The following is a 22,762-nucleotide window of genomic DNA, read 5'->3' on the forward strand; positions in this document are numbered from 1 at the left end:
CAACGAACTTTGACTTGTACAGAGCAAAAGACTTGGGATCATTTTTGATGCCTGTTCTGCTTCCACTATCCACTTACAAATTGTTACCAAATGTTTTGGTTTTACTTTGAAAATTACCCAGAATGCACTTTCACCATCCCCTCTACTGTCATTCTCATCCACACCACCATTATCTGTCACCTGGATTGCTCTTAAGTGGCTTATTTGCTATTGGATCTTTTCATTGTTCTATTTCCTACTCTCAACACAGCAACCAAAATGACTGGTTTAAAATTTAAGTCAGGCTCTGACACTTGTCTGCTCAAAACCATGCAGTAAATCTGATTTTACTCCTAATAAAAGCCAATGTTTTTACAATGGCCCTTAAGTACTTCTCAGAGTACTTACTGAGTAGCGCTGATGTCCAAATCCTCAGTGTTGAGTGAGTTGTGCTAGTTAAAATTCAGAGCCCTAGGCCTGACCTTCTCAATAGGAACCTCTGGGAGGGAGTCCTAGGGATCTTGAACAGGCTCTGTGGTAATTGTTATGCACACTAAGGTTTTGTGCACCCCTGGTACACAGCCTCTCTCAGCTCTGCTCCTGTGATTCTTCTTGTTTGCTCTGCTTCAGGTCCCCTGGACTCTTTCATGTTCCTTGGAAACCTCACCTTTGAGTAAGAACCTTTGCAGTCACTGCCCCTTCACCTGGCAAGTTTTTCTTTCAGACTGCTGCACAGGTTAGACCCTCACTGACCTCAAGTCTTTGCCCAAATAGCACCCTCGCAATAGGGCCTACTTGGATTCCCCAGTTACATTCACTTCTCACCCTGCCTTTCATACTCTTGACTTTCCTTAAACCTCTTCAACTTTTTTGCCCCCATGGCCTATCACATTGCTATGGAATGGGAGAAGATATTTGCAAATAACCTATCTGATAAAGGGTTAATTTCCAAAATATATAAGGAACTTATAAAGCTCAATGCCTCAAAATCAAATAATCCAGTTAAAAAATTGACAGGAGACATGAATAGACATTTTTCCAAAGAGGATATACACAAGGCCAACAGACACATGAAGAGACATGCACCATCACTCACCGTCAGAGAAATACAAATCAAAACCACAGTGAGGTGTCACCTCACACCAGTCAGAATTAACAACACAGGAAACAACAGGTGCCGGCAAGGATGCAAAGAAAGGAGAACCCTCTTTCCCTGTTGATGAGAATGCAAACTGGTGCAGCCACTCCAGAAAACAGTGTACAGGTTCCTCTAAAAGTTAAAAATAGAACTGTCCTATGATCCAGCAATTGCACTACTAGGGATTTACCTGAAGGATACAGAAATACTGATTTGAAGGGGCACATGCACCCTGATGTCTATAGCAGCATTATCAACAATAAACAAAAAGTATGGAAAGAGCCCAAATGTCCATCAACTGATGAATGGATAAAGAAGATGTGGGGTGTGTGTGTGTGTGTGTGTGTGTGTGTGTGTGTGTGTATTCTATTATATATAACTGATCCTTCAGAAAGAATGAAATCTTGCCATCTGCGATGACATGGAAGGGATAGAGAGTATTATGCTAGGCCAAATAAATTAGTCAGAGAAAGACAAATACCATATAGCTTCACTCATGTAGAGTTTAAGAAACAAAATATGTGAACAGAGTGTAATGGAAGAAAAAAAGAAAGGCAAACGAGGAAACAGACTCGTAACTATAGAGAACAAACAGGGTTACTAGAGGGGAGGTGGAGAAGGGTTGGGTTAAATAAGTGATGAGTATTAAGGAGGGCACTTGTTGGGATGAGCACTGGGTGTTGTATGTAAGTTATGAATCACTGAAATCTCCTGAAACCAATATTACACTGTACGTTAACTGGAATTTAAATAAAAAGTTGGAAAGAAAAAGTAAATTAAAAAAAAAACATTAGTGTTGAAACATACATACAAACATACATACATAAAATTACTAACATTCGGTCTAAGTTATTAGCTTATCACATATATTGTGGATGATCTGTTTTGTCCTTCTGGAACATAAGCCTAACACAGGTTAGGGATTCTTGTCTTGCTCACTCACAAATCCCAACTGTCTACAACAATGCCTGGCATATAGGGTGGCTTGGGACTTATTGAGAATAATTGAGCAACAATTTATGGTTGTGGAAGTCTATTGTAAATTTTTGCTTTGACATAGGAAAACATATTAAAGGAAAGACTAAGAAAAGTACTTATAATATGGTAAACATAAATAAGGAAAGCAAATTACCATATTTTCAGTAGATTTTTCTTTCTTCTATAAAGAATTTATAGAGGGGTGCCTGGGTAGCTCAGTCAGTTAAGTGTCAGACTTCGGCTCAGGTCACGATCTCACTGTTTGTGGGTTTGAGTTCTGCGTTGGGCTCTGTGCTGACAGGTCAGAGCCTGAAGCCTTCTTTGGATTCAGTGTCTGTCTGTCTGTCTGTCTCTCTCTCTCTCTCTCTGCTCCTCCTCTGCTTGTGCTCTCTCCCTCTCAAATAGAAAATAAACAAACTTAAAAAAATTGTATTTAAGAATTTATAGAATTTTTCATAATTTTTCAGGAAAAAAGGTAAACATAAAAGCAAACACTTTGAAATAAGGATTTGTTAGAATAATATTTTAAAAGACCAACCGTCTCTTTAATTAAAAAATACCCAGAACTAGTATAAATTCTTTCTCTGAAGATTTGTTTTGTGGTAAGCAGTCTGTCATTTTTAATTTCATACTTTATTCCTTGTATTTTTGGTTAGTATTTTTTCTCCCAAATATAATCTATATAATCTTATATTTCTTACAATTAAAAGACATGGAGATGTTGAATTCTATCTTAAAATAAAATACAGCTTTTTTATATGGTAATTTATCTGTTCTACCATGAGACGGTTTAGATACTTTGTTTGGGAGAGGGGATAAGCAAAGTAAGAAGAGAAATATATTGTCATTAAAAAAATATTCTCGGTAGTCACCCATATTTCCATAGAATGCGTTCAAGAGTCTTTCAAGAGTCTAATCTGTTGTTTAGTCCCCCAAACAAATTGTGGACTGAAGCTTGGGTGAATTTTGAATGGCTCTGCTTATAACTACATATAACTTTAGCTGCTTACAATTCCTGTGTTGAGGAGTGAGAAAATGAGATGGAGAATATAAACTTATATACGAGTTATATATAAACTTATATAGAAGTTATATATAAACTTATATATATGAGTGAGAGAGGGAGCCTACTGAAAATTATCCCACCGATTCAAATCCCAGTTACCATGAACCTCCTCATTCTTTGCCCTAAATACTAGGGTAAGCTAAATAATACTGCTTATTATAATCTACAGCTTTAATAATAATGAGAGTCAACACACCATGCATAATACAAAAAAAGAGAAGTTTTTATTAAGTTATTATTTAGAAAGGACATTTTGGAAGAAAAGCATGAAGAATAGGATCCATTGAAAATGATCATTTCAAGATGGCAAAATTCACCGTTCTTTTTACTGTTCTGCCTTCTATTGTGCTGGGCTGTATTATTCATTTTTATCCCCAACGTATATTATACTTAAGAAATGTTATAAACGTTTGTTGAATAGAAAAGTGAGAAGAAGATGGACCTTAAAGTTTTTTTAGCTCAATTCTCTTTTTTAGAAATAGCCCCAACAATAATGGCTATTGTTCCTTTAGAGGTTCTGATAGATCGATAACCTGAGTTAAGTACCTTAAGGCATTTATGCTAAAGAAACAAGAGGTTTATTTAATGAAGGCAAAACTACTCACCCATTAGTTTTGATCAATTGCTTTGTGGTCACTTTCATTAGACTGTTTAATTTGAATCACAATTAGATTCTATCCTTTTAAAAGATAAAGCAGATTCTTTGGCCATTAATTAAAGGTTCTAACTAAAGTTAGTTGCAAGATGGATGTTACGTACCTTCCACTGATGAACCAACTCCACAAAATAGTGCACTTCTGGTTTGAGAAGCAAAGATTGTAAGTCTAATTATGAAAACTGTTGCTTCTTCCTGGAGCAGGTGGATAGGAACTCATAAAATGGTTTCAGGTATGTTACTGCAGCACACTGTTCCCTAGGATTTCATACCAACAAAATAAATCTCTACATGCTATTCTTCTATAGGAATATAAATTACTGTACATAATTTATAAATTGATTAAAATGAGAATGCTGCTTAAATAATGATCTATATTAAACAATTCTTGCCCCTCATTAAAGTGGTGAAACGACATACCAGTTCTCAAATGCCCAGACTCCATGTAACATAGTTTGCCTCAAAAGCAATGCCACAAACAGCTCAAAAGCGGAAGTCTCTGCATCTTGGAGAGGTAAAACCTCAGCAATTGCCAATAATGCTTGAGTCAGCTATTAGCAATCTTCTGCCCTCCTGCCTTTAAAAACCACTCTAAGAGGAATGTTCCCGTTTGGTAAAATAAAAATAAACATTTTTAATGCATCAGGTACTAAGGGGAAGACTATTTTGCATTTATATCTATATAACTCTAAAGTCCATTATTCTTGAGACTGCTGGTGCTAATGACATCAAATGTAGATATTTCTAGTCTACACTCATGGAAGCTCTACAAAACCTGCAAAAATAAAACTAAAAATAAAACATTGTCTTCAATGAAAGTAGGATATAGCCACAATTTCAACACAGAAGGAAACTCTGTCTTCCAAATTTAGTGCCATTTGGAGCGATTTAAGAAAGAACACAAGAGGTAATGTAAGTAGCAGATGTAGATAGTTCTAAAAGTAAATTACAGGGCTCCTGAAAGTTTCAAGCAGCATTTCATTTCCTTGGAACAACAAAGTCTAGAGGTATGGATAAGCCAAAGTCAAAGGAGGACATCCGTGTAAAAACTTAGTTTGACACTATGAAGAACAAAAGTTAGTAGAACCAAAAGAAGTCATGGACTAATCCACGATCAAATTACAGTTGGAAACGTTAACTCCTTCCTCTCAAGAGTTGGCAGAAGCAGAAAAAAATCAGAAGAAAATACAGAAGTTCTAATCAACACAACCACCAACATTGACCTAACTGGCATATGTATAACACATCTCCCAGCAATTAACGATTTACATTCTGTACAAATGTGTGCAAAATATTTTTAAAAATTATCATATCCTGGAACCAGAAGAAACCCTGATTACATTCCAATGATTGCAGTAATTCAGAATCTCTTCTCTAACTGCACTGACTTTAAGCTAGAATCAGTAGTAAAAACATAACTAAAATTTCCAAACTACCTAGAAATTACATAAAAATTCTTAAGGTATCAATGGAAATTAATATAAAAAGGGCCCCTCCAAAATCTTCCATTCAAGTTATCTTTGCATATTCATAGAATATCTATATGTTAGGCAATAAAGTAAACAAATTCCAAAAAGAAGAAATACGATCTGTCACATTCTATAAAAAAGAGTAAAATATAGAAAACAATCATAAAAATATAAGAAAATCTTCATAGGACTTTGAAAATTTGATATGATTGCCACTTTGGGTTAAAGGAAGAAATAAAAATGCAGTTGCATTTTTCCTTATACCTCCTTTTATTTTTTTATTGAATTGTGGCTGGCAAACAACATTACATTTGGGTGTACAACATAATGACTCAACATTTATATACATTATAAACTGAGCACCAAGATAAATGCATACAAAGTTGTAACATTATTAACTATATTTTGTATGCTGTACATTGTATCCCCTGTCTTATTCATTTTAAAACTGAAAGTTTGTACCTTTTAATCCCCGTCCTCTATCTTGCCCATTCCTTTACCATCCTCACCTCTGGAAACCACCAGATTGTTCTCTGTATCAATAAATCTATTTCTGTTTTATTTTGTCTGTGTATTTTCTTTTTTAAATTCCACATATAAGTGAAAGAGCATATTTGTCTTTGGCTTATTGTGTTAGCCTAATACCCTCTAGATCCATCCATGTCGTTGCAAATGGCAAGATTTCATTTTTCATGCCCAAATAATATTCCACTGCATGCACATGTGTATATGTGTGCACACACATATATACACCACATCTTGCTTTAAAAAAATTTTTTTTAGGGTTTATTTTAAACTGCTAAGAACAGATACTACACATGATCTTAGCCAAAAGGCCAAGAAGCAATTAGGGTTTATTTTAGAGGGAGAGTGCAAATGCAACTGGGAAGGGCAGGGAGAGAGAGGGAGAGAGAGAATCCCAAGCAGGCTCTGTGCTGTCAGTGCAGACCCTGATGTGGGGCTCAGTCCTACAAACTGTGAGATCATGACCTGAGCTGAAATCAAGAGCCGGATGCTCAACCAACTGAGCCATTCAGGTGCCCCACATCTTCCTTTTATCTACTGGTGGGTGTTTAGGTTTCCTCCATATCTTGGCTAGTATAAATAATGATGCAGTGAACATAGGGGTGCATATATCTTATTGAATTAATGTTTCTGTTTTCTTCAGATAAGTAAGCAGAAATAGGTTTGCTAGATGATTTGGTAGTTCTACTTTTCATTTTTTTGAGGAAACCCCATACTCTTTTTCATCGTGGCTGCACCATTTTGCATTCCCACGAACAGTGTGCAAGGGTTCCATTTGCCCACATCCTCACCAACCCTTGTTCTTTCATACCTTTTTGATAATAGCAATGCTGACAGAGGTAAGGTAATATCTCATTGTGGTTTTGGTTTGCATTTCCCCAATAACTGGTAACATTGAGCACCTCGTCATATGTTTGTTGGCCATTTGTCATTCTTGAAAAAAATACATATTCATGTCCTCTACCCACTTTTAATTGGACTGTTTGTTTTTTAGTATTGAGTTGTGTGTTTTTATATATTTTGCATATTACCCTCTTATAAGTTATATGATTTGCAAATATTTTCTCCCTTTCAGTAGGTTGTCTGTCTTGTTGATGGTTTCCTTTGCTGTACAGAAGCCTTTTTGTTTCATAAGTACCATTTGTTTATTTATGCTTTTGTTGCCTTTATGTATGCATTTATAAACATTTATATATGTTTATATGTGTATATTTATATACGTATATATATGTTATGAACATTTCCGTATGTTTATTTCTGCTTTTGTTGCCTTTATATATGCCTTTATATATACATATATTTGCCTGTATATGTATAAAAAAGCGGTCTAGTTTTATTCTTTTGCATATAGTTGTCCAGTGTGCCAGCACCATTTGTTGAAGAGACTGTCTTTTCCCCACTGTATGTTCTTGCCTACTTTGTCTTAAATTAATTGTCCATTTATACATAGGTTTATTTTTGAGCTCTCTATTCTGTTCCACTGTTCTGAGTGTCTGTTTTTATGCCAATACCACCCTGTTGTTTGATACGGTTTGAAATCAGAAGGTCTGATATCTCCTGCTTTGTTCGACTTTGTCAACATTTTTGGCTATTCCAGGTCTTTGGTGGTTCCGTACAAACGTTAAGATTGTTCCATTTCACTGAAAAATACCCCTGGAATTTTGATAGGGATTGCATCGAATATATAGATTGCTTTGGATAGTATGGACGTTTTAACGATATTAATTCTTCTAGTCTATGAGCATGGTACATCTTTGCATCTATTTGTGTCTTTTTTTTTTTTAACATTTTTAATTTTATTTTTGAGAGAGAGAGACACAGAGCACAAGTGGGGGAGAGGCAGAAAGAGAGGGAGACACAGAATCCGAAGCAGGTTTCAGGCTCTGAGCTGTCAGCACAGAGCCCGACGCAAGGCTCTAACTCACAAACTGTGAGATCATGACCTGAGCCGAAGTCAGACGCCCAACCCACCGAGCCACCCAGGCGCCCCTATTTGTGTCATGTTTAATATTTTTTATCAATAATCTTATAGATATCAGAGTACAGGGATTCACCTCTTTGGTTGAATTTATTCCTGGGTATTTTATTCTTTTTCATGTAATTGTAAATGGGATTATCTTCTTAATTTCTTTTATAGTTTATTATATTCTTGAAGTGGGCTTATTTTGCTATAAGGTTCTTCCTTTGCTGCATTCCATAAATTTTGGAAACTTTTGTTTTTCATTTGTTTCAAGATTTTTTTTCTTTCTTTTTTGATTTCTTTGTTGACACTGGTGGTTTAGTAACATGTTTAGCCTTCACATGTTTGTGTTTTCTCCAGGTTTCTTCTCAAAATTGATTTCTAGTGTGTTACCATTATGGTCAGCAAAGATGCTTGACATGACTTCAACTTTCTTCAATTTATTGACACTTGTGGTTCTAATGTATTATCTATTCTAAAGAATGTTTCACGTGTACTTAAAAAGAATGTATTCTAGTAGTTTTTGCTGGAATGCAATGTATATATCTATTAAATCCATCTGGTCTTAATGTGTCACTTAAGGCCAATGTTTCCTTATTATTTTCTGTCTAGACTATCTACGTATGTAAGTATGGTATTAAAGTCCCCTGTTATCATTGTATTGCTGTCAGTTTCTCCTTTATGTCTCTTAATATTTGCTTTATGTGTTTAGATGCCCCCTATATTGGGTGCCTAGATATTTACAAGTGTTACATATCCTCTTTTGGACTGATCTCTTTATCATTATGTGATGCCCATCTTTGCCTTTTTTTTTCAGTGTTTGTTTTAATGTCAATTTTGACTCATGTAAGTATTGTTATCCCAGCTTAGTTTTCTTTTCTATTCACCTGGATTATCTCTTTCCATCCCTTTACTCTCAGTCTGTGTGTATCTTTAGATGTGAGGCTCTTACAGGCAGAATATATATGGGTCTGGTTTTTTGTTTTTGTTTTTGTTTTTTTGTTAATCAATTCAGCCACTCCTCATATCTTGATTGTAGCATTTAGTGCATGTACATTTAAAGTAATTATTGATAGATTTGTATTTATTGTCATTTTGTGTTGTTTTCTGGTTGTTTTTTGTAGTTTCTTCTCTTTCTTCTTTTGCTGTCTTCCCTTGTGACTTAGTGACTTTCTTTAGTCTTAGGTTTATGTTCCTTTCTCTCTATTTTTAAAAATTTGTTAAAGCTTATTTATTTATTTTGAGAGAGACAGAGGCATTGTAGTGGGGAATAGCACACAGAGTGGGAGAGAATCCCAAGCAGGCTCCACTCTGACAGCATGGAGACTGATGTGGGACTCCAACCCACGAGCCATGAGATCACAACCTGAGCTGAAATCAAGAGTTGGATGCTTAACCAAATGAGCCACCCAGGTGCTCTGCTTTCTCTCTATTTTTTATTTATCTCCTACAGATATTTTGTTACCATTGGGTTCACATATAGTATCCTATGTATACAGCAGTCAATTACAAGTATCACTCAAGTTTCAATGCACTCTAAAAGTACCACATTTTTACTGCTTCCCCAATATTTTATGTTGTTGGCATCATATTTTACATCTTCTTATTTGTATATCCCTTGGCTAATTATTGTAGGTTTAGACTTTTAATATATACACTAGCTATGTAGGTTGTTGACCCACTACCTTTAACATATGTTTACCTTTGTCAGTAAGACTTTTTCCACCTTATTTCTAGTTATGGCCTTTACTTTCCATTTGAAGAAGTCTCTTCAACATTTCCGCAAAACTCTTGTTGATGAATTTCTCTTTTGCTTATCTGAGAAACTCCTTATATCTCTTTCAGTACTGGGTAATAACTTTTCTGAGTAGTGTATTCTTGGTTGTACGTCTTTTTCTTTCAGAACGTTGAATCTGTTGCACTACTCTTGGCATTTAAAGTTTCTGCTGATAAATTAGCTGATAGACTCATGGAGTTCTTTTGTATGTAACTAGTTGCTTTTCTTTTACTACTTTTAAGATTTTCTCTTTAACTGTTGACACTTTGATTGTAATGTATCTTGGTGTTTATCTTTCAGGTTTATGTTATATGGCATTCTCTGTGATCCCTGGACTTGAATATTTATTTTCTTGGCCAGATTAAAGAAATTTTCTGCCATTAATTTTTCAAATTATTTCCTGTCCACTTCGCTTTCTTCTTCTGGGATCTTTATAATATGACTATTAGCATGCTTAAAATAGTCTCAGAGGTCTCTGGAACAATCCTCATTTATTTAAATTCTTTTTTCTTCTTGCTGTTTCACTTGGGTAATTCCACTACCTTGTCTTCTAGATCACTAATCCATTCTTCTGCTTCATTTATCTACTGTTGGTTCTCTCAAGTGCATACTTCACTTCATTTATTGTATTCTTCAGCTCTGATATTTTCTTTGTTGTTCTCGTTGGATTTCTCACTGTGTTCATCCATTCTAAGTTTGATAAGCATCTTCATAACCATGACTTTGAACTCCTTATCAGGTAGTTTGCTTGTCTTCATTTTGTTTAGTTCTTTTTCCAGGTGTTGTCTTGTTCTTTCTTTTGGAATATAGTCATCTTTCTCCTCATTTTGTTTAACTCTCTGTTTGTTCTTATTTGGTAGGTATTAAGTTATGACTCCTGATATTGAAGGAACCATTTTATGCAGAAGTTATCCTGCAATGCCCAGTAGCACAAACCTGCTGGTCATCCAAACCATGTGTCCCAAGTTGCCCCTTGTGTGAGTTGTGTTCACTCTTTTTTGTGGCTAGGTGGTGACTGATGTAGACTAACCAATGTGCATAGTTGTCCCTTACAACTGTTTGTAAAAAACAGCCATGACTACTATAGGTATGCTGGTATGCAAGGTTGGCCTGCAGCTCAGCTGGTTACCAGGCATGGCTACAACATCTGTAGGCATGCTGATGGGCAGGAAAGTTCTCTGGCATAGTTTGCTATGAAATCTGGCAGTATCTCTGGTAGGCCTTTCCGTGTGTCGGGCTGGCCCATTAGTGAACAGGCACTTGGGAGGGGATCAGACACCACCTGAGGGTACTCCAGAAGTGGTGGGGTAGTAAGCTAGTTGACAGGTGTTTAGGCTGGATGGGCAAGCTGGTCAGGGTGAGTCTTACAGGAAATGCTGGGATGGGGCAAGCAATGCCAGCACAGTAGATAAGTGTCAGAAATGGAAACTGTCAGCACTGGGTGAGCTAGGTAGAAGGAAAATGACCCCCCCCCCAAAAAAGTGCCCTTTATGCCTCAGTCCCCAGAAAATGTTCCAACAGATCCCTGCCTCTCTAGCACATACAACACATTAGTACATTAGTCGTTGTATCTTTTTTTACATGTAACCTATGTACTTTTCAAAGTGTTGCCCCTGCTGGGACTTAGAGCAAGTGAGATGATGCATGGACCCCTTAAGGATGAATTTTCAGATTCCTACTGCCTTCTAGCTCTCATGGACATAAGCCCCATTGCTTTCCAAAGTCTGTTGTTACAGTTGCTCATCTTCTCTGTGCAGTTGTCCTGGGCTGTGGAGCCCAATCTAGGGCCCAAACTCCTTAGTGAGGGCGTTTACAGTTTTTATATCACTCCTGCTTGTAGGTCACCACATCCGGTACCTGGGTCCTTGCTAAATAATGTTCTTGCCCCGTACCCCTGTCAGTGTGGCTTTTTCTTTATACTTTTGTTGTATATGATCAGTTCTGCTAGTCTTCATACATAGTTGTTCTCAGAGATAGTTGTTGTATGTGTAATTGTGGATTTTGGTGTGACCATTAGAGGGGGTGGGCTCAGGACCTTCGAACTTCCACCTTCCACCTTCCATCTGGATTCCACTTGCATTTTTCACTGTAAATAACACAATTTAAGACAAATGGGATACTGTTTAATTCGTTGTTTGGAGAAAACTTCATAGCCTTCATAGATACTTACTATAAAAAATGAACAAAAGTGATCAAACCATTGCAATGTATTACTTTTTACTATGTTGCTGTATTTGATGTGGTAAAAATTTTAAAGAAATGTTTGCATCTCTCTTTGTGAGGGATATTGGTTTGTAGTTTTCTGTGACGTCTTTGGTTTTTGTATCAGGGTAGTAATGCTGGTCTCATAATATGAGTTGGGAATTATTGCTTCCATTTGGATTTTCTGTAAGAAAATCTGTGTTGCTATTCCTTTGCTAGATATTTAGTAGAATTTACGAGTGAATCCACTAGGCCTGGGGTTTCTTTTATGGAACAGTTTTTAACTAAAAATTACTTTTCTTATTTATAAAGATATTTAGGTTATTTATTTCTTCTTGAGCCTTGGTCATTTGTCTTTTAAGAAATTTATGTTTAACCTAAGTTGTAGAATTTATCAGGATAAAATTGTTTGTTTTCCCTATTATCCTTTTAGTATATGCAGAGTTGTGGTGATGTCATTGATCTCATTCCTAAGATTAATTTATACCTTCTTTTTTTCCTGATCACTGTAGCTAGAGTTGGATCAATTTAATTGATCGTCTCAAAGAATCAGGTTCTTTTTTTGTAATAGCTTTATTGACATACAATTTACATACCATATAGTTCACCAATATAAAGTGTACAATTAAATGGATTTCAGTGTATTTATGGAGCTCAGCAACTGTTACTAAAACAATTTTCACAGAATTCATCAACTCAAAAATCAAAATCCCATAAAGAACTCTTATACCATACTGGTAGGAATGTAAAATGGCATACTGACTATTGAGAACATTTCAGTCATTTTTTAAAAAACAAGTTAAGCATATTTATCATTTGGCCTACCCATTTCACTCCTTTATTTTTTTAAATAAATGAAAGCATATGTTCATACAAAGTCATATAGCTGAATGTTCATAACAGCTTCATTTGTAATAGCCACAAGTTGCAAATAACCCAAACACCACCAACAGGTAAATGGATACATTTGTAAAATGACATACTTCTCAGCTTTAAAAATGAATAGTTTATATATGTAACAGTATGAACAGATTTCAAAATATTTATTTTGTGTATTACATAATTAAGAAAGGATCATATCATCAGGACTATACATATATATCTCCAACTTTAGAGCACCTAAATATATAAGGCATACATTGATAGCACTGCACAAAGAAACAGACAGCAATAAAATAATAGTAGATTTCAATACTCCAGTTCCAACCAAAGTAAACGGTTCAGACAGAAAATCACTAAGACAAGAGTAGACTTAAAACAATTCTATAGACCAAAGGGACCTGCGAAACATATACAGAATATTCCACATTAACAACAGCATAATACATTCTTTCTCCAGTGCTCATGGATGACTCTCCAAGATAACCCACATGTTTGGTCATAACACAGCTCTTAACAAATTTAAGAAGACTGAAATAACACTTAATGTCTTTTGTGACCAAAGTACAATGAAGCCAGAAATTAATATGGTCGAAAGTTTTAAAATTTACAAATATGTGGAAATTAAATAGCATAATCCTGAACAATGGGTCAAGGAAGAATCAGAAGAGAAATTAGTGAATATCTCCAGATAAATTAAAATTAAAACACAAGAAACAAAACTACAGGATGTAGCCAAAGCAGGTCTGAAAGGAAATTTAATAGTGATATACACCTACATTTTAAAAAAGAAGATCTCAAATAAATAATGTAACCTTACACCTCAAGGAACTAGAAAAAGAGAAACACATCCAAAAGTTAGCATAAGGAAGGAAATAATAAAGATGACAGCACAGGGGTGCCTGGGTGGCTTAGTTGTTGGTTCAGTTGTCTGACTTCAGCTCAGGTCATGATCTTGCAGTTAGTGAGTTCGAGCCCCATGTCAGGCTCTGTGCTGACAGCTCAGAGCCTGGAGCCTGCTTTGGATTCTATGTCTTTCTCTCTCTCTGCCACTCTCCGGCTTGTTCATATTCTCACTCTCAAAAATAAATAAACGTAACACAAAGATGACAGCAGAAATAGTAAAATAGAGAATAAAAAAATAAAAATGATTGAAACTAAGAGTTGGTTTTTAGAAAAGGTAATCAAAATTGACCAATTTTTAGCCAGACCAACTAACAAAAAAGGAAGGCTCAAATGACAAATGAAAGAGAAGACTTTAAAATTCTTGTCACAGAAATAAAATAGCTTTAGGAGATTGCTATGACCAATATCACACCAACAAATTGGAAAACTGAGAAGAAATTAATAATTCTAGATATATACAATCTACCAAGACTGAAATCATGAAGAAATAGGAAATCTTAACAGACCTACAATTAATGAGATTGGATCGTAAACCTGCCAACAAATACATTTCTAAAACCAGAATTCAGTAGTGGATTCTCAGCCTTCACTGGTGAATTCTCCTAAACATTTAGGAAATTAACACCAGTCCTTATCAATATCTTCCAAAATTTTACAAAAGGAGGAAACACTTTCAAACTCAACCTATGAGGGCAGCATTACCCTGAAAGCAAAAGCCAGACAAAGACACTTTTAAGAAAACTGTAGACCAATATTCCTAATGAATGTAGATGTAGAAATCCAGAACAAAATACTGGAAAACTGATGTCTGCAGTTCATTAAAAGGATCATACTCCATAACCAAGTGGGATTTATCCCTAGAATGGAAGGATGGTTCGACATGTGAAAGTCAATTACTATGATATATCACGTTAACAGAATATAGGATAAAAACCATATGATCACTTCAAAAGATGTATAAAAAGCATTTGACAAAATTGACTGTCCTTTCATGATAAAACTTCCAACAAATTGGGTGTGGAAGGAACATACCTCAACATAACAAGGGTCATGTAGGACAAGCCCACAGCTAACATTGTATTCACTGATGAAAACTAAAAGCTTTTTCTCTAAAATCAAGAACGTGCCAAGACACGTACTCTTGCCACTTATAGTCACATAGTACTGGAAATCCTAGCCACAGCAATTAGAGAATAAAAGAAACAAAAATCCAAGTTGAGAAGAAAGAAGTAAAATTATCTCTCTTTGCAGACTAATGATCTCATATGTAGAAAACCTTAAACGTATCCTATTCCCCCAAATTAGAACTAACCAACAAAGTTAGTCAAATTGCAAGTTACAAAATCAATATACATAAGTCACTTGCATTTCTATACCCCAATAAGGAAATACGCAAAAGCAAAATTAAGAAAATCTCATTTACAATAGTATCAGTAAAGATAAAATAGTTAGGAATATACTTAACCAAGAGGTGAGAGTATCCTAAAATTCTTATGGAACCCCTAAAGTTTTCCAAATAGCCAAAGCAAGCTTGAGAAAGAACAGAGTTAGAGACATCACTCTTCCTGTTGTCAAAATATACAACAAAGCTACAGAAATTAAAACAGTATAATATTGGCATAAAGACATATATATAAACCAATGGAACAGAATAGAATCCATAAGTAAAGTCACGCATGCATAGTTAACTGGTCTTTCACATGGGTGCCAAGACCATACAATGGTGAAATGGTATCCTTTTCTATAAATGGTCTGGGAACAATAGACATCCACATGCAAAAGATTGAAATTGACTCCTTGTCTTATGCCTTACAAAAAATAAACTGAAAAAGGATTAAAAACCTAAATATAAGACCTGAAACTATCCAACTGCTAAAAGAAGACATAGGGGTGAAAGTCCTTGACATTGGTCTTGTCAGTGATTTCTTGGAGATGACACCAAAAGCACAGGCAAGTATAGAAAAAGTAAACAAGCAAGTCCTCATCAAACCAAATGGCTTGTACCTAGCTTAGGAAACAACCAACAGGATGAAAGACAAGCAGTTGAATATAAGAAAATGTTTGTAAACACTCTATGTGATAAGGGGCTAATATATAAAATATATAAGGAACTCCTACAACTCCATAGTGAAGGACAAATAACCCTATTTAATAATGAGGATTTGAGGGGCGCCTGCGTGGCTTAGTCAGCTAGGCATCCAACTCTTGATTTGGGTTCAGATCATGATTTCATGGTCATGACATCGAACCCCATATTGGGCTATGTGCTGGACGTGCAGCTTGCTTACAGGCCTTTTACAGCCCCTCTCTCGCTTGCTCAAAAAAACAAACAAACAAAAGATTTGAATAGGTATTTCTCAAAGAAGACATCAAAATGGCCAACAGGTGTATTAAATGGTGTTCACGTAACTAATAATCAAATAAATGCAAACCAAAACCACAATGATATATCACCACATATTTTTTAGGATGATTTTTATCAAGAAAAATAATTATTGGTGAGATTGTGGAGAGATGAGTTCTTTGTACACTGTTGGTGGGAATGTAAAATGGTTCAGGAGCTAATGGAAACTGTATGAAGTTTCCTGATAACATTAAAAATAGAATTATCATATGATCTTGCAATCCCATGTCTAGGTACATATTCTAAAGAATTGAAATCAAGATCACAAAGACATCTACATTCCCCTTTTCATTACAGAATTATTCACGTAGTCAAAATATAGAAACATAACAAATGTCCGTCAGTGTATAAATGGATAAAGGAAATAAGTGTGAGGGTATAAAGTACATTTTTTTGGCTATTAGGGTGATTTCAGTTTATATTATTTTTAATAAAACTTGTCTTGCATATTCTTGGTTCTATTTTGTTTTATATAAATTTATACTTAGTTTGTCTAGTTTCTTGTAAAATTATCTTGATATTTTGTTTCATCATACATTGATTGCTGCTTGTACAGTATTAAATTGTTAAACCCACAAGCATGGTAAATATCTAAATTTAGCGTGATTTTTAAAAAATTTCTTAATTAGGTTGTTTTTTTGTTTTGTTGATAGTTTCTTTTCCTCTGCAAAAAGCTTTTTATTTTGATGTTGTCCCAATAGTTTATTTTTTTCTTTTGTTTTCCTTGCCTTGGAAGACATATCTAGAAAAATGTTGCTTTGGCCATTGTCAGAGAAATTAGTGCTTGTGTTCTCTTCTGATATTTTTATGGTTTCACCACCTACCGAATGGGAGAAGATACTTGCAAACGATATATTTGATAAGGAGTCATTATGCAAAATATATAAGGAAATTAGTAACTCAACACCAAAACACAAACACTTCAATTAAAAAAATGGGCACGGGGAGGCGCCTGGGTGGCTCAGTCAGTTAAGCGTCCGACTTCGGCTCAGGTCACGATCTCGCGGTCCGTGAGTTCGAGCCCCACGTCAGGCTCTGGGCTGATGGGTCAGAGCCTGGAGCCTGTTTCCGATTCTGTGCCTCCCTCTCTCTCTGCCCCTCCCCTGTTCATGCTCTGTCTCTCTCTGTCTCAAAAATAAATAAAAACGTTAAAAAAAAAAAATGGGCACGGAATCCAAATAGACATTTTCCCAAAGATGACCTACAGATGGCCAACAGAACGTGGAAGAAGATGCTATCACTAAATCATATGGGAAATATCATATGGGAAATGCAAATTGGAACCATAAGATATTATCTCACATCAGTCAGAATGGCTAACATCAAAATGACAAGAAAGAGTAAGCGTTGGCGAGGATATGGAGAAAAAAGAACCCATGTGCACTGTTGGTGGGAATGCAAACTGGGTCAGCCACTGGTGAATCAGTATGGAGGTTCTTTAAAACGTTAAAAGTAAAAATACTGTATGATCCAGTAATTCCACTACTGGGTATTTACTCAAAGAAAACGAACACTAATTTGAAAAGATACGTACCCCTTTACATTTGTTGCAGCATTATTTACAATAGCCAAGATATGGAAGCAACCCAAGTATCTCTCAACAAATGAATGGCTTAGGAAGATCTGATATAGTTATACCATAAAATAGTACGCAGCCATAAAAAGGATGAGATGACAACACAGATGGACAGAAAGCATATTGTGCTAAATGAAATATGTCAGACTGACACAGATACCATAAGATTTTACTCATGTGTGGAATAAAAGAATATGAATACACAAACAAAAAAGCAGAATCAGGCTCGTAAATATAGAGAAAAACACTGGTAGTTGCCAGAGGGGCAAAATGGATGAAGGGAGATAGGAGATACAGGCTTCCAGTTATAGAATGAATAAATCATGGTAATAAAGGACACAGCATAAGGCTCATAGTCAATGATATGGTAATAGTGTTGTGTGCTGACAGATGGTAGCTGCACTTGTGAGCACGGCATAATGTAGCAACTTGTTGAATCGCTGTGTTGTACACCTGAAACTGTTGTGACATTGTCAACTCTACTCAAATAAGAAAATTCCTTAATTACAATGTTATTTTTTTTAATTAAGTTTGAACTTTTTAGTAGGTTTCTTCCTTGGCTCTATTAGCGTTCTTGTATCCACTATAATTGGCATTTTAATATTTTCGTACTGTTATAGAAATGCTGCTGGTTTTTCTACGTTGAACTTTTCCACCTCACTGATGTCTTTCTTCAGGTTTAATGTGTTTTTTGGGTTCTCTATGTAAATATTACATGTAGACAGTTACGTGATTTCAATTTGGTGTCAGTTTTGTCATTTTCCCCCTACTATGGACGTTTCCTTCAGTTTTCTTATGGTATTTTTCTACTGTTTGAATGGAAAGTGTGAAAGTAGATATCTTGTATAAATGACTTTAAGGGGATGGCATCGGATACTTAACTATTAATTATGATGTTTGTATGGCTGGTCGGCAGGGACCCTTTGTCAAAGTAAGTTAGCTTACATCCAGTATGATCTGGTGATTAAAATGAAGGTTTCTGGGGCGCCTGGGTGGCTCAGTCGGTTAAGTGTCTGACTTCAGCTCAGGTCACGATCTCGCGGTCCGCGAGTTCGAGCCCTGCGTCAGGCTCTGGGCTGATGGCTCAGAGCCTGGAGCCTGCTTCCGATTCTGTGTCTCCCTCTCTCTCTGCCCCTCCCCCGTTCATGCTCTGTCTCTCTCTGTCTCAAAAATAAATAAACGACGGGGCGCCTGGGTGGCGCAGTCGGTTAAGCATCCGACTTCAGCCAGGTCATGATCTCGCGGTCCGTGGGTTCGAGCCCCGCGTCAGGCTCTGGGCTGATGGCTCGGAGCCTGGAGCCTGTTTCCGATTCTGTGTCTCCCTCTCTCTCTGCCCCTCCCCCGTTCATGCTCTGTCTCTCTCTGTCCCAAAAATAAATAAAAAACGTTGAAAAAATAAATAAATAAATAAATAAACGTTAAAAAAAAATTTAAAAAAAATTTAAAATGAAGGTTTCTCAAGCTAGATTATCTGGGTGCAAACAGAATGCAGTGTTTATTAGACAAGGATCTAGGCAGATTTATAGAACTACTCTGTGCCTAATACAGCTTCATCAATACTTGCTTTTGGCATAGGATATGTGCAGTATTCGTTGATGTTTCTTATGCTCTGGAAAATAAAGTTTGTGTGTAGAGATCTATAAACACGCATTAGCCCAAGTCTGTCAAACCTCTCTATGCTTACTAATTTTTGTTTGCTGGCCTATCAGAGATGAGTTCAACTATGTTTGATTTGTTACTCAACAGATGAATTGACTATTACATTTAAATGACTATTTTCCATTCCTAGAGTAAACTTTATTCAGATATGTGATGCTCTGGTGGTTAATAATACTCTATTTGTGGTGTTTGCAATTGACTTTTCCTTGGTGTGTTGTTTCCTCAAGTGTTTTTGTAATTGGAGACGGTGAGCTTGTCCTCCCTGAAGTTTTGCCTGTGAGAATACTGGAAGCCCTTGGCCATGGAAATGGTTCTTCAAGGTGTTTTAGAATTTGTTTTTTTCCAGGGGCGCCTGGGTTGCTCAGTCAGTTAAGCATCCAACTTTGCCTCAGGTCATAATCTCATGGTTTGTGGGTTTGAGCCACGCATCCGGCTATGCAAGGAGCCTGCTTGGGACCCGTTCTCTTCCTCCCTCTCTTTCCACCCCTCCCCCTCACTCTCTTTTTAGAAAGAAAGAAAGGAAAGATAGAACGATAGATTTTTTTTTTCCAAATCTCACCATAGAATTCCTGAACTGGGCCCTTTGTAGTGTGTGTGTGTGTGTGTGTGTGTGTGTGTGTGTGTGTGTGTGCGCGCGCGCGCGCACGTGCGCACCCACCTGTAAAACAGCTTTATTGAGATATAATTCACATATGGTACAATCTATCCAGTGTACAATTTAATGCTTTTTTAGAATATTCACAGAGCACAAACAATTTTAGGCCATTTCATCACCCTGAAAAGAAACCCTCTACCCCTTAGCAGCCACTTCCCATTTGCCTCAATTACACCATCCCTCTCTTTTAGGCAGCCATCATTCTTGTGCTTACTATTATTTTACCTATTCTGACATTTCATTTAAGGAGGATAATGCAATATGTGGTCTTTTGAGACCAACTTATTTGGCTTAGCATAATATTACCAAGTTTTATCCATGTTAGAGATCATATATCAGAAATTCATGGGTCGTTTTTTTGGTTTTGTTTGCTTCTTTCCAACTTTTTATTTAAATTCCAATTAGTTAACATAAAGAGTAATAGGGTAATATTACTTTTAGGTGTCGAAGTTAGTGGTACGTCACTTATACACAATGCCTGGTGCTCATCACAAGTGCCCTCCTTAATACCCATCACCTGTTTAACCCATCCCCCACCTACCTCCCCTCAAGGAACCATCAGTTTGTTCTTTAAAAGTATGTTTCTTGGTTTTCCTCTCTTTTTTTTCTTCCTATGTTCATTTGTTTTTCTTCCTAAATTCCACCTATGAGTGAAATCATATGGTACTTGTCTTTCTCTGACCTATTTCGCTTAACATTATACTTTCCAGCTCCATCCATATTTCAAATGGCAAGATTTCATTCTTTTTTATGGCTGAATAATATTCCATTGTGTATATATACCACATCTTCTTAATCCATTCATCAGTCAGTGGCCATTTGGGCTCTTTCCATACCTGGCTATTGTTGATAGCACTGCTATAAACACTGTGGCACATGTATCCATTCAAATCAGTATTTTTGTACCCTTTGGGTAACTATTGAGTAGAGAAATTCGTTTTTATGGTTGGATGATATTCCATTGTATAGATATACTACACTTTATTCATTCATTGGTTAATAGACCTTGGGCTGTTTCTACTTTGTAGCTAATGTAAATAATGCTGCTGTAAGCATTCATGTACAAATTTTTGTGAGGACACATGTTTTCATCTCTCTAGAGTGTATATAGCTGTGAGGCAAGTTGCTGAGTGTTAGTTCACTATATATGTCAACTCTTTGGAGAACTTGCCAAATGGCTGCACTATTTTAGTTTCCCACCAACAATGTATAAAAGTTCCATGTCCTTGTCAACACTTGTTACGATTTGTATTTTTTATTTTAGCCATCTTAGTGGATGTAAAGTAGTGTCTCATTGTGGTTTTGATTTAAATTGCCCAAACAGCTAATGATGTTAAGCATTTTTCATGTACTTATTGGCCATTTGTTTTCTTTGGAAATATCTATTCAGATGCTTTGCTTATTTTTTCAATTTTTGCTTATTTGTAAATTTTTATTTTTTAAATTGGGTTGTTTGGCCTTTTATTTTTGAAATATATTTCTTTATATATTCTGGGTGCAAATAATTTACCGGAGCCTAAGAGATACAGAATTTGCTAATTTTTCTTCTTTCTGTGAATTGTATTTTCACTTACTTGATTTCCTTTGGAGCACAAAACATTTTAATATTGATGAAGTCCAATTTATCCATTGTTTCTATTGTCACTTGTACTTTTCTTGTCCTACCTAAGAAGTCTTTGCCTATCCCAAGGTGACAAAGATTTGCTCCTATATTTTTCTTTTAAGAGCTTTACAGCTTTCAGCGTTTTCATTTAAATGTTTTATTTATTTAAGTTAATTTGTGTGTATACTGTGAGGCAGGGGTTCAAGTTTTTCTTTTATATATAGATAGTTTTCTAAGTACCACTTGTTGAAGAGACTATACTTTAAACTCTTACGGAAAAATGCACATAATGAATTATTTCCGTATTCGGAAATCTATTCCATCAATCTATAAGTCTGTCCCTATGCAAATACTACACTGTCTTGACTGCTGTAACTCTGTAGTAAGCTTTGAAATTGAATATGTGAGTACCCCAACTTTGTTATTTTTCAAGATTGTTTAGGCTATTCTTGGTCCCTTGAATCCCATGTGAATTTTAGGATCAGTTCATCAACTGCAAAGAAGCCAGCTGGTGTTTTGATAAGGACTGTGTTGAATAAATGTATAGATCAGTTTGAAGAATATTGCCATCTTACCATTTTAAGCCTTATTTATGATAGTGTAAGATCTTTCCATTTATTTAGACCTTTGATTTCTATCAATAATGTTTTGTAGTTTTCAGAATATATATTTTGCATTTATTTTGCTAAATTTGTTTCTAAGTGTTCATTCTCTTGATGTTACTGTAAATGTAATTGTTTTCTTAATTTTGTTTTTTTTTCATGTCCACATAAATTTTCATTTTTCAGAACAAAGCAACAGTTATACTGGCAAAGATCTTGAGTTAACAGGGACCCTTGAACTTCCAATACACTGAAAAGTAACATTAATTTGCATGTCTACAATGTATGCACTTGTTTTCAGAAATGTGGCAAAGTTTATCCTAACAGGACCTTTTCATCAACTCATAGACATATTTATGGAAATCATCACCAAACTTGATGAAATACATAGAGGGTTTGGCTTCCACTTGATGGATGACCATGCCGATTCTTTTGGAGCTTCATGTATTCCACATGTTTACCTATCAGGCCATCTACAACTCCTCCTGGCTTCTTCTCTCCTGGAGGAGACTCACTGGACTCAGGCATGAAACAGAAGTCTCCTTCTTTTATAATCATCTAGAAGCTGGTACATGTACAAGACAGAATCTTTCTCATAGGTAATGAATGGAGGGGAATGGTCTTAGCCCTTCAAGCACCTATCATGAAAGCCTGGTTTAATTTTGTTTTTGGATTGTTTATTACTACTATAGAAATACTCTTGAATTTTCCTTCTTTTGTATTGATGTG

The 22,762-nt window shown here is 35.8% G+C and overlaps 1 pseudogene; it reads right to left on the minus strand.

Annotated features, from left to right (window-relative positions):
* Positions 1-5,961: 5,961 nt before the first annotated feature.
* On the minus strand, positions 5,962-6,133 carry LOC128775222 (U2 spliceosomal RNA; annotated as a pseudogene).
* Positions 6,134-22,762: the final 16,629 nt, after the last annotated feature.

Source organism: Panthera pardus, unplaced genomic scaffold, assembly GCF_024362965.1.
Source record: "Panthera pardus isolate Hobbes unplaced genomic scaffold, ASM2436296v1 HiC_scaffold_6, whole genome shotgun sequence".
In the NCBI taxonomy this organism is placed as follows: domain Eukaryota; kingdom Metazoa; phylum Chordata; class Mammalia; order Carnivora; family Felidae; genus Panthera; species Panthera pardus.